Below are 16,072 nucleotides of genomic sequence, written 5' to 3'. Positions count from 1 at the left end.
ATGATCTTTAATGTCCCTCCCAATGCTAAACATTCTGTGGTGCTGTGATTAATTGTCTTGCATTGACACTTCACCGTGGCTACAAAGCCAAAGCCATCTTTGGTGTAACTTGGCTTCCACTGAGGCACAGCAGGCTAATGCACACTTTATTATAATGTACTCTTCCCTGTGCTTTGGGATGGTGAAAGATAATAGAGGTTTCAGGAAACTTAGTACTATTTGTTATATAACCCGCTTTAAAAAAAAAAAGGAGGGGGAACTGAAAGAAATTCTGCTCAGCCTTAATTACAGCAGCACAGCTCTAATACCGCGATGAGCTGGAGCCAGACTCAATAAAACCTCCATCCGGCTCCTGCACAGCGACCTACGTGAACCTGATTCTTTCCCTGGGCTTCCAGCCCAGAAATTAGATGGGAGTTTTTATTTAAGCCTGTAACGCGTCAACTTTCCCCGTCATTCCTAAGCTCGCTGCGGGAGCGCATTTACCCTCCCCAGGTGGATTCCAGAGGGGGCTCTGGGGGAACCCACCACCAGCCGCCAGCGCATCCCCGGGGGAGCTGAGCCGGGCTGGGCTGGGTTTTGCCGGGCTGGGCTGGGCTGGGCTGGGCTTTGCCGGCCCGGGGGCGGTGGGTGCGGAGCGGGTGGGCGGGAGATCGGGTGGGTCCCGCCCCGCCGCCCGGAGCGCGGCGAGCGCCGCTCCAGAAGAGGCGCCGGGAGCCGCGGCAGCCGCAGGATTACCCGGAGCGGCTCCGCCGGGAAAGGGCTGCGGGCACGGCCGGGGGCGGCTCGGCGGCAGGTGGGCAACTCCGGGGAACTAAAGTTGGGGTGCGGGTTGGGGGGGGAGCGCCGAGCCCGCCGCATCCCTCGGGAGGGACGGAGCGGAGGAGCCGGGCCGGGGCAGCGGGGCCGGGGGATGCTCCGAGCGCTGCCGGGGGGAGCGCCGGGGACACGGAGACGGCTCCGTGTCTGGGATCGCAGCGGTGCCCCCAGGGAGGGTCCGCGCCGGGCTCGGAGGGGATGCTGTGCCAGGTCCTGCTCGGTCCGTGCTCCTGCAGCGCCTGATCGATCCCCGCTGATCGTACGAACTGCGGGAGCTGCCGTCCCGTCTCCCCCGGCTCCCCCGACGCCGCCCCTTCCCGGTGGGAGCGCTCCGTGAGCCGCCCGTGGGTTCCCGGTGGCCCCCCGGGGGTGGGAGAGCGCCCGGGGCTGCCACGGCCGGCGGTCTGGGTAGTCTCGTGGTTGGCGTGGTCTTTGGATCTTTGGGGTTTTTTTTCCTTGAAAATTGTGTTAAGCGAGTCTGGAGTTGCTCAAGTTCTAAAGCTGCGCTGCTCTGGCGTTGCTTTTAATTAAGGACTAATTGTCTCGAATGCGAGAAGGCGCGTACATGAGCTTCCCACCCCCCAGCCCTGGTATCGGTGGGGATCTGGCGTGTTGGTTTAAAAGAACTCCCACACCGCTCCGTAGAAGGCGTTCTGAAAAGCTTTTTCCTTTTCGTCGTGAATAATGACTTTGCCCTTTCCGCGCGTCACTCGGGGCCGTTGAGTTTTGACCAAATCCTGACGAAACCAGAACTTTCCCCTCGGACGCGGGGGGAAAGATGGAGCTGGACGCGAAGTTTCTGCGGTGTCTCGGTGGCTCGGCAAAGCTGCCGGCTCCGCTTCCCTCTGCTCTCTGCAATATCCTCTCTGCAGGGTTTGCCGGCTCTGTTCCTTCTCTAACTAGAGATTTGCCTTCTCTTTTGGAACTTTTTTGATTTTTATGACTCACACCTGACTGCGTATGAGCTGCTCATGTCCCCAGCATCGCTGTGTGACCTTGTTGCCAATTAAGCGTGGTGCCTGGCTGTGATTAACCTAAATCCAAGCACCATTTTGTTGGATGCGTCGGAGAGAGATCATTTCTGATGTGAAATGATCCAGCAGTAGCCTTGGGTGCAAGCTGGTTAGTCATGATTACCTTCCTGGTGGCATTGACACATCCCCAAAATGACTTCCGTGCTGATTTCTAGCTGTCTTCAAAGTGCTTGTTTTGTACGAGGGGAATATTGTCATTATTATGAGTGCAAAAATGTAAAAATAACATTCAGGTCCTTATGAAGGGCAGGCAAACTCTGCAAAGTATTGACTGTGGTATTCTGCAAGAGAAACTTAAACTATGGTTTAAGCTGCATGCCAGGTTTCTTCAGTGATCTATTTTTTTAATGTATATGGAAGGTTATGAACAAATTATTAAAATCAGTAATGGAAATGCCAAACTAACTTTTAAGCATTAAAAGTGTACTCCACGTGGAATTGTTCCAGAAAGTTATTTATTATGCAAGAGACTTGCCATACTAATCTGGCAAATAAATTTGTGAAAGCATTTGAGGGGAATAGTTGGGGGAAGGTGAACAATTCTTGCTAAAACGCTGCTGGTTTGGTGTTGGGGCTGAAGTTTCACCTCGATGCCCAGTTGAGGTCTCTATCCTGCCACGTTGGCACTTCCCTTGTTCATCAGGGCTCCTACAGCCTTGATAGTGGTTTTGCTTCTCTCTATTAACTCTCAGCATTGCCTGGCACTGCAGGGAATGAACTGCAGGCTCAGAGCTGGAAGCGTTGGTGTTTTCTGGGAATGTAAAGCAGTGGGAGGCACCGCTCGGGTCCGTGTTGAGGGAGCAGGGGATCTGTGAGTTGGCACTGGCATTTGCAATGAGGTTTTTCCAAAGTTGGTTGGTTGCTCAATGAATAGAGCATCAGGTAGGGGTTGCCTGATTAATCTGAAACATGGTACCTTTTATGTTAAACCAGGAGATTTTTTTTGAGAGCCTGCAGAGTTCAGATCCACTATGGAATGGTGGCAAGCTCTGGCACTCTTTCAGCTCTGATGCTGGTGTGACCTGACTTAGGGTCTCATCCAGAAGCTGATGTGTGTGTCCAGCTGGCAAATCCCTGGGTTTGTGGATGTGCAAGTTACAGACCTACCAGAGCAACTCGTCCTTTAAATTCCTAGAGATCACGTCACCGCAGCCACGGAGCGATGCCATATTTTCATGTCACTTTTCCATAATGCTTCTCTTGGAGTTTCCACCCACAAACGCTTCCAACTGCTCTGCAGGGGCGGTGGGTTTGGTTGTTTGTTTTTTTTCTGAGCAAGGCTCGCTGTCTTTGATGTTGTTTGTGTTTATGTTCTTGTGGTATTTCTTGTTTCTTGTGGGAATTTTCCCATTGCGATACCACAAGAACATCTTAATGTTGTGATACTGCAGCGGGAGATTTCTGCAAATAGAGTCAGTCTTTTTTGCTGTTCTTCCTGGAAGAGGCTGATTCTTACAAGTGACATAAGCTGATGGTTTTGTATGTATGTAAGAGATTATCAGGGTTTACTTTGATACCAGAAGACACAGCTTAACTGCAGTTTGCAAACAAGATTTTTCATGCATTTCTGATAGTGTGGGGCTGTTGTCTGAGCAAGCCTGCAGGGAGAGGGAAGTTATTAGTGATGAGGAATGACTCTGGCTGGAGGTGAGTATCCCTCCTGAGTATAAAGAAGACTTTGGATGACCCGAGAAATAATTACAAAATGGGTCTTGATTTACTAGAAAAGCAAGGAAAAGGCGAAGTTTGTTCGTCTGTAAAGTTACTTTCTGCGTGTGTTAGTTTTCACCCTTCTTGGTGCTCAGCTTGGCAGCGAGGTCTGTCTTGTTCTCATAGCAAATACATAACCTTCTAGTTCATATCTGGAAACCAGTGAACACTGGATTATAGTCCCCTGGGATGCATGCACTCATTAAAGTTGAACACTACTGAGAAATGATTTATTCAAGGGACTTCTGTAATGGAAGCATTTCTTAAGCTCATGTTGTGCATGGGTGATGTCCAGATGGATTAAAAGGCAAGATATTTTGAAATCAACTTTTGCCTGAAGAAGTTGAGGAACTTACAGGTTTGGTCCTTCAGACCTGAATCTGTCACAGAAGGAGCCTCTGGAAGTGGATTTGCCTTGGTGCTCATGCTCTGAAGTGGTTGCTTTGTTGCTGCTGTCCTTAACAAAACATACCTGTGGTGACAGCAGTTCTTTGTGTCCCAGCTCTTTGTGTCTGTTTGGTGTTTTACAGCTCTACAGCTGCAGTCTTCCTCAGAGACAGCTTCTCTCAGCCAAACCAGGGAAAGATCAGTCAGTGATTATCCCATTAAAAACCAACTAAAATGCAGAAAAATGAAGCTGGTGGAGCTGTAGCCCTCTCTTGTGCTGACATCTCCACCTTTGGTTTAGTGAAGCTGTTTAGAGTCATAGCCTGAACTTCTCAGAGTAGATTTGAATATCTGCATTGTATAGCATATGGTGTAGGAGAATGAATTAGAGGAAAAAATTAAAGAATCATCCGTGGCACCTGGTAATGTGCCTTAACTAGGGAAGGATTAGGTAAAGACTGCAGGTTTGCATAAACTGAGAAGTGTTTTGCTGTTCACAACTACTGATTCTGTGCTCCAAAGGCCACAACTGTTCTCTTGTCCATTGAGACAGATGAAAACCAGATCAAAGTTGATGGTCTTTCAAACAAAAGCGTATCCAGGAGAGCACTGTTGGGGTAACAGAAGTGGGAAGGGTGGAAAAAGCTGTGACTACAATCAGCTAAAATTTACTATACATAGATTATTTTTAGTGTGCTCTCTAATACAAAGAAAAGAGCTAATACAGAGGGAAGGGGAGTGCCAGGAGCTCAAAACTCTTATGGATTCTCAGTGTTGTATGTGGTTGAATGAAGAGTGGAGGAGGTGGGCAGCTGATGAAATAATGCAGGTTTTTTTGTTTGTAAATATAAAGTCTGCATGTTGAAATTTGGTCTGAGAAAACATCAATTGAAATACAGCTCATGGTGTCTATAGCATTGCCTTTATTTTGAAAGAGCACTTGTATACTGCTGAAGTTTCACTTTTTAAATGTAATCAAGTGTAATGATATTCCTTATAATCAGTGATACTTTCGTTTGGCATAACTGATGTGGGATTTTTTTTTTCCCCAAACTATATAACTTCCAAGCATCTTTCTCTTGAAAAATATGTCTGTTGATCAACATAAAAAATAATAAACTGGCAAAGTTGTTACGTTTCCAGCTGGGGGAAACAGCAGTGGGAGCTCCTGAAGTTGTGCTCAGCCCTGAACAATCACACCTGCAGATTGCTTGTGCTCTCCTGGAGAAAATTATTTAGTGGGAACAGACAATATTTGAAACCTGGACGTGTGTTTTAGTGTTTTGTTAATCCTGATTGCACACAGGAGAAACTTTATCTGTGTTTGGCTGTGATCATGGAGTGTTTACAACTCCAGAGTTACCAGGATGGTGGGACCCCAGAAAATGAGACAGAGCGACATGGGCTGTAAAAGGCTTTGGAATAAGTGGTCAGATAATAGGGAGAGAACAGCAGGGATGACCAGACCTGTATGGGAAGTTCTTTTAAGTCAAGTATTGGATGCTGGAAAATACAAATGCTACATTTCTGACCTGCAGTTGGAGGGGGAAGCACAGGCTGTGATGGCAGGGAGTGAACAGGTGTGAGCAGCAAGGGGCTTAAGGAAATCTGGTTTACAGGACAGTGCCACCAACCTCCCTGCCACCCTGGGAAACTGTGTGCTCCCTAATATGTTCAAATTCCAACAGCTGAGGATGGAGCAAAACTCCTGTGCTGCCTCTCCACCAGGTGTGTCTGGGGAGGGCAGGTGTCTCTGCTTTCTGGTTGCAGTCCAGAGTGGTTAAACTGGGCCAGCTGTTACAAATTAGTCCCTCCACACTGGATTTAAATGAAGAAAACTAAATAAAGTGGTTTTTTAACCACAGTAAGTCACTTGTGTAGTGCAGTGCCAGGGAAGCTGTGGAGTCCAGCTGGTTCCAGAGACCAGAGGCACCAGGTATGGGCAGGTTTCCCACCTATTACTGCAGATTTATTCCTATCTGCTGTTCCTTTGGTTATGATACATATAGTTGGAGATAGACACACTTGTACATTCAATTATAATGGAGAATTGAGAAGTCTTGACTTTTACTGTAGTTTCAAAACAGTAGTTTGAGCTTCACTGAAAGCGTGTGGTTAAATTCAGTTTACTTTTCCATCACCACTTTAATCCAAGTGTAATGGGCTATCCTGGAATTAACTATTCTAAACATGCACTTCTCCTTAATCCTGTGTTTTGTGTACTGACTCATTTAAAAAAAAAAACAAAACAAACAAACCATCCTGTCTTTCTAGCCCTGCTGAAATCCCACTGCCCTGGTCCTGATGAGGGAAGAGTATTTCAGTTCAATAGGCCTTGACAATTCTGAAGAGTATTATTGCTCAGCATGTTTAGGTCTCTTATGGAATTTAAAATATAATAAATTACAGCTGTTTGGAGCTGTAAATCTCTCTGTAGAGTAAACTGGTAGGGAAAATCAACTGGTTTTCCACAGTCTGAGTTAATGTAAAGCATGGCCAGCTTCTGTTGTGCTTGTGCTGAGGTCAGGACAGTAATTTCCAACGTGCTGCAGTGCTTGACTACATAAGGAGCAATCCTGTCTAATCCAATCCAGAGCAGGTCAGTAAATGATGAATTCTGTTTAGCTTTGCAAGCATGCTGATTTTCATAGTTCATTTGCAGCAATCGTGCATCTCTGCTTTGCAGACACTCCACGTGTTGAAGTTGGGGTCTCTTGGCATTGCCAGTAAGACCTGTGAGATGAAAAACAGTGTTTTAATGATGTATTACTGTGGAGATATTTTATAAGGAGAAACTGGAAAATTCAGCTGGTATGGTTGATGCAGAAACCATCATTTATTTTCCTGAATGTAGTGAAATGTTTTGGTTTCATCCCGGCTTCTAAAGGCTGATTTGCACTCACCTGGATGTGTCTGTGCTGCCTGTGCATCTGTCCTGCTGGTGGAGAACAGTTTGTTTCTAAAATCATGAAAACAGGGTCTTCCTTTGCTCATATGAGATGCTGGAGCATCTTATAGTAGTCCCTGGTGATCCTAGGTGGTGGGACTGTGTGTTGGTAGAACATACATGTGCAGTTCTTACATCAAAAGCTCATGACTAAAATATCAGCATCTTCTGTGACTTCTTTCTTCATTTAAATGAAAACTTTTAAGTGCTTACTGCTGCAAGTGTGGTGCAGGTTGTTGTGTGGGCAGAGCTGAGTGGGAGGAAAGCTCTCTGCAGCATCCTGGGTTATTTAACATCTCAGCCAAGTGTGTTGATGTAGGTTGTAAATGACAATAAAAAGAAAGGGCTGTCTATGCATGTATGTGTTATTAGGGTAATTTATAAAGCAGATGATGGGCTAATAGCATTGCTGCTAGGTCACTGCTTGACCACCAGCACCTCTTTACCTCTGAAGTGTCTTGTGCTCTGGGAACAGCCTGCTGGAAAATGAAATAACAACAGTGAAATGTTTGTTGCACTTCTTAAAAACAAATGCTCTAAAAAAACCCTGGTGATGAAGAGCCATCATCACACACCCTATCAAATATGTGCATTTCCCTTCTGTTATTAATATCAGAATAACCCCGAGTTCCTGTGGTTTGTGGTCCTTCAGCTGTGCAGTCCCTCACATCAGTTTGAGCGTTTAAATGTATGTTTTTAGCAATGTGCTTCTCCTGTGGATAGAGATTTATCGATGCTGCAGAGCTGTTCTGTGCACTCACTAGGTTGGTGGGTGTGTAGGTGGCGTATGAAAAGCATCTGTTTGCACACTAAACTTCTTACACCAGAGAAAATATGTCTTGTTGTTTTGGACTGAAGATCTCCTCGGTGTGTGTGTGTTTACTTGATCAAACAACTCCCTGCTAAAACTGGTAGGAGGTGGCTGGTTAAATTCATGCTGAAAACTCTTTTTTTCTTCCCCTAACATTGGGCTGGGTGCCAGTTTACCTGGCCCTGTGCTTAGCCCAGAGCTCTGTACACAGCCCCATGAGCTCTGTTGCCATCCCTGCCCAGCTGCACTGGAAGTGCACTTAAGTTTTTTGTTGTTTTTTTTTTCTTCTTGACAAGATTAAGGGCAGCAGCTGCTCATGTGTGACCCTTCTCCCATTCTTGGGCATTTACTTGTTTGTCTGTTTTCTCCTCTTGACTAAGCAAGAGTCAGCTGTTGTCCCAGAAGTAGCTAAATTAATGTAAACCAGAGTTATTTTCCTCTTCTCCCCTGTTTTTGAGGGTCTGCCTCCTCACACAGCGCTGTTCCTCTCGTTGCTCATCTCACATCTTTCCTCTTCTGAAAATCCTGTTGAAATTATAGTGGAAAAAGCCATGAAGCCTTAGAGGGAACTGGCAGACAATTCCTAGAATCAAATAGAATTGCTGAAATGGTTCCATGTATATCGTAGTTTTCCTTTTAGATGTTTACCTTAATCTGTTTATAGATCTCGCAGTTTTTCAATTTCTCGCTATAATTTTTGTAACTATTGGATTTTGAATCTCACATTGACTATTTTTGCTGTCGTATTGCTAAAGAAAATACAAATTGCTATGGCTCTGGAAAAGAGCTGTGTTTGTAATGCTTTAAAAGCTGCAGTTTAGTCTCCTCGAGCACCTTTTTTCCTTGATAAGCTTAAAACGTAAACAGAAAAGGTGTTATATCTAAAAGTGCTGTTCTTCTCTGACTGTTAAATGAAGACTAAGTAGAGTTTCCTCCCCTCTTCTCCAAGAATAACAGGAGATAGTGGGTTTTGCTTGGCACTTTTTATAGCAAGATCTTCCCTGCCACGTAGCTGTGGCTCACACACTAAAATCCAGGTACTAGAAAGTTCCAGTATTTCATTGGGTGCATTTGGAAACAAGTTTTTCTGTGGATGCAGCTGAAATAAGTGGAACCTTCATGAAGAAACACACCATCCTCTTCAAAACCACAGCCCTCAGGAACCTGTGGTTGGAGGGACGAGTGGTGCCCTGGCCTGGTATGTGACACCACTGGGGTGTTCCCTGGAAGTGATGGTGGCATTTTCTGCCTCTCCATAAGTCACCAAGGTCCAAAAAAGGATCGTGGGACTCTTCTCAGCTTTTTCCATGTTTTTCTTCAACAACCTCAAAGGATTGTAGAGTCTTTCCTGTTTCTTCTTCGTTCAGTTCCCAGCTTTGATGGAACTTCTTCAAGACTGTTGTAAGACTTCAAGGCTTTGAACTTCTCCCCGTCCTGTCTCATGAGGACTCTTGACTAGATCCATGGTGGGTTGATTGGTTTATTTTCAGATGAAAAATACAAACAACTTACCATCAGTCTGTTTGGTGACTAGAACAACTACAGTATTTATAGTCATTTCCACAAGTACTTCTAGATGACCACAAAGTAGCTTCTTCCTTGTCAGGCTCCACTTAGAAATGTGAAATAATCTCTTGCTCAGAAGCTGGGCTTACTGTGCTGTGTCCCATGTCATGTATGGCACACATCAAGGAAAACAATTGTGGGACTCACCACTGTTAAATTTTACCTGACTTGAGTGGGCTGGTGGATTTTTTGGGGGGAATTGGATTTTTTTTTTCACTCTTTCAGTGGTAAGAGGGCAGAATGACAGTGCTCATAAAGTATCTGTCCCAAGTGTAACTTCAACAGTTTTGATATCACTTGCTGAGTGTTCTCCAGAGTTAAGAAAGTTGCATAAGCTCCTTATCTAAAGCTAAGCAGCTTAAGGAAGTTGCAAAGCTCCACCACCTCGTTCTTCTTGCTGTTGAGCTGTTTTAACATACAATCTTCTCTTCCCCCAGCATCTGAACATCCTGATGTTACAGATTTTGATAACCTGCCTGGTTACCTGCTCATGCCTCTGTCTTATTCCAGAAGAACGAAAAGCTGCCTTTGCATAGTTGTGAATATAAAATTAAAACACAAAAGTAAAATGTATGAAACTGATAGAAAGCAGTGATAAGGTTTAATCCCAAACCTGAAGTTTTCTCCAGTCTGTTTTTGTTCTTAGATGAAGTCTTGATTACTTAATGCAGAGTAGGCACGAGTTCTGATCTGGGTTGTTAAATCTCTTTAATTCCTCACCAGGTATCCTCTGCCTTTTTGAGAACCGTGGATGCTGTCATGGTAGGTGTTTCCAACTTGAAAAGAATTACAAGTCAGTCTCAAACATGTAAATCCCTAATGACATAGACAAACTTCCCCTTAGTGTCCAAGGATGCTGTCTTTCCAGCAGATAATATTCCAGCACTCCAGATGTCTGGAGTGACATCTTTAAGAGAACCAGGCTTGGAATTTTTAGTTGGTGCATACAACATCACCCAGAAGGGAAAAATGTTATTTTTATTCTCTGCAGGTAACTTAGCAAAATAAGCAGAAGAAATATAATCTTCTCTATCCTTATGCCCCTTTACAGTATTGTAACAAAGCTGATCTTCTCCCAACCCTTGCCTCCCTGCAGCGGGGAGAGAAAAATCAGCATTTCCTCCATATTTTCAGAAAAATTTCAAGTGCCTCAGTCTGGGGAACAAGCACTGCAGACAGTGAACTGCCTGCAATTCTAATGGAAATTTCTTTTAATTCTACATTTGTAAGGATCCACATTTTTCCTTTCCAAAAGACTCAGCAGCTTGTCCAATAAGCCTAATTAAAGTTGGTAATGGACACACCGTTCTCGGATTGATTTATTCCTGTGCTTCCTGGGAAATAGTATTGCAGAGGGATTTGAAGTAGTGAAATGGCTCATGTGAAAAGAAGTTGAGCTACAAACACGGAGCTGCTCTGGGTTTTTTATTTGCACAAAAGGAATGTTAATGTTGCAGTGATGGAAAAACTCATTGACACTCTACATTGGTTAAGTTTAACTCATAATGAAGGTATGGAAATAGAGAATCATAGAATGGTTTGGGTTGGAAGGGACATTAAAGCTCATCTCATTCCAACCTCTGCCATGGTCAGGGACACCTTCTACTGGACCAGGTTGCTCCAAGCACCATCTAACCTGGCCTTGAGAAGCCTCCAGGGATTTGGAGTCCACAGCCTTTCTGGAAAACCTGTGCCAGGATCTCACCACCCTCACAGTGAAGAATTTCCTCCTAATATCCAATCTAAACCTGCCCTCCTTCAGCCTTTCCCTGTTCTCCTCTCTCTGCTTTATGGATGCAGGCAACTATAATTCTGGGCACGCTTGTTATTTGTTATTTATCTGGTTCCTTTGCAAATCCTCCTGAGTGATGTATTATTCTGATAAATTCCACGTATTTTCTCTGCATTGTGTAGGGGACTTCTGAAAAATACAGCCCTCTGTTTCACTGGGATGTATTTTACATACCTTAGGCTTTTCTACCTGAAAGATGCTGGTACTTCTAGAACCCAAATCCCAGCAAGGCTTTATCATTAATTGACAAAGCTCTATTATAATATTTTTCTTCTTCATGATGTCAAATATATGTATATCCAATTAATATTATAGGAAAATGAAAGAAGTTTTGAAAGTCCCTTTTAATATTAGGCTTTGAAAAACCCTACTTCCTAGACTCACTGTGGTCAGGTGAATTTAATGGTCTGGTTAATCAAAAAAACTCTTCAAAAGCCTTTGTAGAATTAAAATTACTTTTTATGACTTAATTGTAGGCACAGCTTCAAGTACTCTTGTCCAGGGATTTTTTTGTAGATGAGTTCATACTTTGTTCTTGCTTTATTAGTACCACTTCAAGCCAGGCATAATATGTTCTTTAGGTCTCTGTTTCAGCATAAGTCCTGATTTTTACCTTCCCTCTCCTGTGCAGTGAAGGATGCAGAGGTGTCCCAAATATTTTAGCAACTGCAGCACCTTTCATGTCATATGTGACAGATGTGACTGTTCAAATTTCATGTTCAACTGAGAGCTTCTCCCTGCGAGGAAGAGTGAGAACTCATGTAATCCATGTGTTGATACACACATATATCCATTCCTCAGAGAGCATGTTTTCTTTTGATAAGGGCAAAAATGTAATGCAGAAAATCTAGATTTCTGGAGGGACATCTGGAAAATGCTATGGGATGCTGTCTGAGAGGTTTAGGGAGAAGTATTAGGACTGTCCAGCAGCCTTTGCTCCTTTGGTTTTAGCACAGGAAAAATACAAAATTTAGTGATGGATTAAATTTATGTAGCATGTCCCTAGTGTGAAGTAGTGTAAAGTCCTTCCTGAAGGACTTCTGGTGTCTTCTGGCCCCTTCCTTCCTTTCCTGGCTCAGAACACAGGTGTGGTGTTAAACTGTGTGAACAGTTCCCGCTCTGTGCTTTAAATCAAAGGTGGAAGGGACTGTGGCTGAAGGGACTAAAGCAGCTCGTGTTGCCTGTAGCCCACTGCAGAAGGGCTGAGCTTTCTGGCTCAGTGGGTTTATTGGTTTTTAAAGAATTATGAATTTCGTTTGAGGTCATTTCTGGAAAAGCACTTTCTCTTGGTCTGCAGGACACGATTAATGGCGAGAGCAACACCAAGTGCATTAAGACATGAAGTGAACCTTGGAGATCCAAAAGAAAAACAGCATCTTCTCGGGCCTGGGGCTTGTTGCTACTTTGCTGTTAGACATGGTGGAAAAGAATTGTTACTCTCTGAAGAATGGGTAAAGGGATATTTGGGAAGTGGAGATTTTTGGTCAGGAATGCTCCAAGTGTAGGTTTTCTGGAGCTGTATTTCAGCCATACTTTGGTGCCATGAATAACCTCAGAACAATATTATTATTATTATTATTATTAGAATGAAATAAAACTCCTGAACCTCAAAAATTAAATTTGTTTGTCTCTCCATCCCCTTCCATGGGCTCTGTGTCACCCTTCTGCAGATTTGTTTTCCTGCCAAGGACATTTTGTATCTTGGTACTCTTAATACTGTACAAACCAATTAACCTCTCTCCCCGTCTCCTTTTCCTTCCATGTTTTTCAAACCTCTGCCAGACAGAGATTTCCTAATTTGAATTTAGTTCCTAATCAAGAAATTGATTTTGTTGTTGTTGTTTTTTTAGTACTTTGGATATTCTTAGGTTGATCCCCACTGAATTTTGTCTCAGTGGAACTCTCTGCTCCTTCCAGTTTTGTTTGGGTTTTTTCTCTTAGACCAAAGCTGTCAAACTTATCCAGCAAAGCCAATATAGTCTTTATCACATCTAACTTTGTGCTGATATTTAAAGAGATCTTGTTAAGTAGTTTAAACACTGGATTGGTTTTTTTCTCCCTAAAAGTGAGGCCTCGTTACAGATGAAGGATAAAAGGTGTTCCAGAGTTGTTTGGCAAACAAGTCTGGTTCTTTACTGCTTTTGGTGGATCAGCTGTATTTGCACACATTAATCTTGGGACAGACCCTCTTTTAGTGTCAATGAAAGAGAACTCAATGGAAATTTAACCTCTAATATTCTACTTTTTCCAAATTATGGAGACATGAGGAACAAATATGCCCAAATAATAATTATAATATCTAAATTATGCAAAAAATGAGATTAACTGATGTCATTTTATTGTTCATCTTCTTTTCTCCTTCTTCCCCTTCCCATCATAGGGATCTGAGAACTGTCCTCTTCCAGCAGTAAGTTAACAAAGCAAGTGTGTATCTAAATTAATACTGGAATTAATTTTGGAACAATGAAAGGGAGCAGGAATGGGGGGGCAAAACAGAGAGAAAGTCAGGAGGTGGTGAAGTGTTCTGTCAAAATAAAAATAATGAATAAATTCCCATATTCTGTGGTCTTAATAGTAACCATAAAATGGTTTGATTATGTTATTGTACTGACATGTGCAAGCAAATCAGCCACACTAATCAACTGAACATCTGTAATGGCTTTAGCACTGTCTCCAATGGGTATTATTTTGCCTTCTGGTGTGTTTTTTTTTCCTCTTATAATCTCACTTTTGGGTTAATGACTGTGCTACTTGTTTGAAATTTGGCTGAAAAGCAGTATTCAAGTTTTCAGGCAATGTCTCATAGTTTCTTTTCAAAAAAAGAAAAAAGAAAAAAAACTTTGCATAAAAATATTTGAGCATTTCATTTCCAGCTATAAGAGAGGAAACTCTCTTGGGCTGAATAACTTTTTGAGTGCAACTTCATAGACATCAATGCAGATTAAGCTGCCCTGGTCTCAAGAAGTAGAAGGGGGGAAAAAAAAGTGCTGAAATGGGTTCAGCTCTAACCATTCAGCTGTGACTCTGAGCTTTTCTTCCCTTTCACATCAGTGCTCTGTGCTGCAGGGGATTATTTTCTTGCATGTGACTTGGAGTGAGATAATCACAGACAGGATAGATTAAGGGTACCTGTGGCCATATCTCCTGAAGCTCAGTTCCTTGCTGAAATTGGTGAATTCTTCTCTCGAGCTCCTCCATTCCCAGGATAGAGATATTTCAAAAGAAGCAAAAAATGCTGGGAAAACTGTGTATAAAATGTAAATTTCACGCTTTTACCTTTATTCCCCTAGTTTACTTATATAATAGAAGCATTTATGCCATTTTGCCCTCGTGGTATCTTAGTTCTTGGGAATTAATTGTTTTTTATCGTTAAGCAGAGACAATACATCTCCTTACCTGTTGCATGTCAGGCTGTAAACAGGTGTGCTGGAGCACGTGGGGCAACGGGGTTGGGACATCAGGAGGAATTTCTTCATGGAAAGGGTGGTCAGGCCTTGGAAGGGGCTGCCCAGGGAGGTTAGGAGTCCCCACCCCTGGAGGTGTCCAAGGAAGGACTGGATGTGGCACTCAGTGCTCTGGGCTGGGGGACAGGGTGGGGATGGGGCACAGGGGGGACTCGGTGACCTTGGAGGGCTTTTCCAGCCTCAGTGATTCTGGGATTCCTGTGGGTGAGGTCTTGGTGAGGGATCCTGGTGGTGCTGTGTTTGTCCTTCAGCCCTGTGAGGTGGTTTGATGGGAGTTACAGTTAGGAATTACCTTGACCAGTGTTTCACTTACCTTCTCCATCCCTGGAGGTGCTTTGAAGGATGCACTGACCTTTGGAGAAGACTCTCCAGAGGAGCTTTGGCTTCCCCACCCAAACTGCCCCATGTCTCACTGAGTTGTTCTCCATAAAATCTATCCAGTCTGTGCATATTGGTGTAAAGATTGTTGTACTCAAGTGTGTGTGTGCTGACCTTAAAAACAAGATTTACTGCCAGTTCAGTGATACATGTCACACCTCACCCTTGTGCTGAAAACTCTGGATGTCTCATAGCTAAAGAGACAACAAAGGAGCCCTTGTGTTCACCTGGCCATGAGACAGAAAATAAACTTGTGGGGTCTCAGGTCAGCTTGCCTGTAGGTCATCTCTTCCCCTTGGCTTGTTTCTGTTCAGAGAAAAGAAACCTTGTATGTGAGGCTTAGGGAAAGAAGAGAAAGGTTAATGTGGAGCAATGTGTCCCACCAGCAAGTCTGCACAAGTTTTGGTCTAGGGAATTTTGTTAATGTTGGTCAAGAAGAAACAAATGTGTAGTGTAATAGTAAAATACTGAATTCCCTTCTGTGTGTAAGTGCACAGATGTGCCAGAGGACCCACGTAGAGGACAAGCATCTCCCTTAAAGTCACTGAATACATTTGTTTATTTGGGTTTGTGATGAATACCTTTACAGCTGACAAATTAATCAGTCAGTACACTTTGGGCTTCAAAAACCTTTGAGATTTTTTAAGTAAAACAGTAAAAAGTCTTGCCAGCTGTGTGTATGCATACACGTGTACATCCACAAGTATTTACAGCTAATCTATATAGATAAAATATATGCAGCAATCTAATAATGTAAACTAAACAGACAATTGCAGGAAAATCCCTTTCTTCTCACCCTCTCTTTCCTTCTTCCAAGTCTCATTAAGGCTCAAGTGCCTACAAGAAAATTTATGCAATTATAAAAAAATTTATCCAATTATAATGGCATTTTTGTCATACGCCCAACTAAATACAGGAAGAAATTCCTTGTAATGGCTCCCTGCTAAGTTCTGTAGAAAGCTGAATGAGTGGTTAAAAACCCCAAACCCAACCCAACCCAGCAGGCCTTGCCATCAGACCCCTGCAAGGCCGCCTGGGAGAGGCTGCCCTGTCTTGCTCTGAGTAAATTGGCCAGAAAAGTCAGCACGGAAATGCATTATTAAAGAGTTTTAAAATATGAAATCTTGGAGGCTTTTTTCCATTTAAGAGCAAAGTTGAGTCCAG

At 43.4% G+C, this 16,072-nt stretch overlaps 1 protein-coding gene across 1 annotated transcript in view; it reads left to right on the top strand.

The window, feature by feature from the left end:
• The first annotated feature begins 679 nt into the window (after positions 1–679).
• Positions 680–16,072, top strand: part of CNTN3 (contactin 3) — a 104,353-nt gene continuing 88,960 nt past the window's right edge. Inside the window, exon 1 of the mRNA XM_027700633.1 lies at positions 680–796. The gene's annotated coding sequence lies outside the window, so the exon portion shown is untranslated. The remainder of the gene's footprint in view (positions 797–16,072) is intronic.

This window comes from Neopelma chrysocephalum, unplaced genomic scaffold (assembly GCF_003984885.1).
Source record: "Neopelma chrysocephalum unplaced genomic scaffold, ASM398488v2 Primary Assembly neopelma1_147, whole genome shotgun sequence".
Lineage (NCBI taxonomy): Eukaryota > Metazoa > Chordata > Aves > Passeriformes > Pipridae > Neopelma > Neopelma chrysocephalum.
Note: the sequence above shows the minus strand (reverse complement) of the source record. Positions and strands in the feature narration are given on the sequence as shown.